Genomic DNA, 2,301 nt, shown 5'->3' with positions numbered 1-2,301 from the left:
ATGGCTCACCTGGCAGGATGCAGATGGAGCTAAAGGGGAGGTGCGACCCCTGGTGGCAGCAGGGCTATCCACCAACCTCATAGGACAAGATATTTTGGGGGATGCACAGTCCTGCATAACCACTGATAGGAAGGCCTTTTATGATGACCTTTTGGATCTTGAAGAGTCTGATAGGCTTCCTGAGTCAGCAACTCAAGGGTTGTCTCTCCATATCAATTACAGGGGGGACCCAAAGAAAGAGCATTGGGTTCACCCCCAATTCTAAGGGCCACTGCCCCTCAGGTTCCGGCTATCTGGTGGTCCACTGGGGTGCTGATATGGGTGGGGCAGTGGCCATTGCCTGAGACAAAGCTACAGGCTTTAAAGGAAATTGTGCAGGAACAATTACGGTTGAGCCACATCCAGCCTTCTGTAAGTCCATGGAACACACCTGTCTTTGTTATTAAGAAAGCCTCTGGTAAATGGAGAATGTTGCAAGATTTGCATAAAGTCAATGCTAGAATGACCCTAGTGGGTACACCCTTAAGGGGGCTGCCTTGGATCCCTGCCATTCCCTCATATTTGTTTCTTATAGTTATAGACATTAAAGATTGTTTTTGTTCTATCCCTCTACAACCCCAGGACTGTGAAAAATTTGCTTTCTCTGTACTTTCCACCAACTTTAAAATGCCTGATGAGAGGTATGAATGGACTGTTTTACCCCAAGGTATGGCCAATAGCCCAGCATTCTGCAAAAGCTATGTGAAGACCCTTTTGGGACCTGATCACTTGTTGCCACATGCCACTGTATACATTTATAAGGATGATATAATCTTGGGAGCTCCAAGTCCCCAACAATTAGAAGAGTTATACAGGTTACTCAGAAATGTCTACAGACAGGCAGACTCCATGTATCCACTGATAAAATACAGACTCTTACTCCCTTTAAAATTCTGGGAACCATACTCTCTTTGGAAGGAGCAACTCCTTTAAAACCACAACCAGCTGTCAAGCCCACCATAACCCTGACAGAGCTACAAACATTATTAGGAGAAATTAATTGGCTACGAGCCTGGATGCCTATTCCCACTGAGACTTTAAGACCACTGTTTCTGTTGCTAGTAGGGAAACAGCCTTCAGAACTAATTCACCTGGCTCCTCAACACCTGGACATCTTACATGAGGTCCAGGATGCCCTGGACCAAGCCCAACTTGCCTGGTATACGCCTAGTAAAGATCTTGAGTTATGGGTACTCCCTCGTGAGACCCTGATGACATCCGTCCTTACATAAGACAGGAAGCCCCTTCAATGGGTGCATGCCTCTCTGGGAGGTGTACCACAGGTTTATACACCCACGGATCAATTGGCTGACCTGATTGAGAAAGGACATGATGTAGCTCTGAGACATTATGGCATAGACCCTCTTAAAATTGTTATCCCTTATTGGCTTAGGGATTTTGGATGGCTCTGCAGAAATAATAACCGAGTGGCCATAGCCTTGGAAGGGTTCCTGGGAAATTTGGACTGTCATTATGGCTCTCATAAATGGGTGATCTCCTTTCATGCCCTCTGTTGGGATGCCCCATGGCTCTTTGTCAAGGAGCCGTTAGTAAAAGCCTATAATGTTTTCACTGACGGGGCAGATTTGGAGCTGTAGTGATAGTATACCCAGGGGCAGATGAGAAACCAAAAAGATATGTCCATGCTTGTGATGTCTCAGCTCAATTCAAGGAACTCATGGCCATTGCTTTAGCATTAAGAAAGATAATTGAGCCCATGAATTTGATTTCTGAGAGTCTATATGTAGTCAATCACCAAGGATTGCCTGGGCTTTTATCCCAAGGCAATGCAGAGGTAGCAGGTACCACTTCTGCGACAGCCAGGGGTAAACCCCAGGGGACTCAAGCCCAATTCCTTGTGGCAAATGGATGTCACACACTATGCTCCTTTTGGAAAGCTTAAGTATATTTTTGTGTCCGTCGACACATTATCACATGCCTGTTGGGCTACCACTCATATAGGAGAGAAGTCTAAATATGCTCAGTCTCATTTTCTCTGGTGCTTTGCTACATTGGGATTGCCCCCAACGAATTAAAACTGATAATGGACCATGTTTGTGAGTAAAAATTTACAAGATTTCTTTTCACTTTGGGGAATTCAACACAATACAGGAATTCCCTACAATCCCCAAGGTCAAGCCATTGTAGAACACAACCATCAAAACCTAAAAATCCAATTACAAAAACAAAAAGGGGGAATAAGCCCCCACCAACAGTTGGGTATGGCCTTATTCACTATTAATGTTCTTAATTTTCAAAAAA

Source organism: Nannospalax galili, unplaced genomic scaffold (assembly GCF_000622305.1).
Source record: "Nannospalax galili isolate Female #2095 unplaced genomic scaffold, S.galili_v1.0 scaffold302, whole genome shotgun sequence".
In the NCBI taxonomy this organism is placed as follows: domain Eukaryota; kingdom Metazoa; phylum Chordata; class Mammalia; order Rodentia; family Spalacidae; genus Nannospalax; species Nannospalax galili.
The sequence above is the reverse complement of the archived record's forward strand: the minus strand, read 5'-3'. Positions refer to the sequence as shown.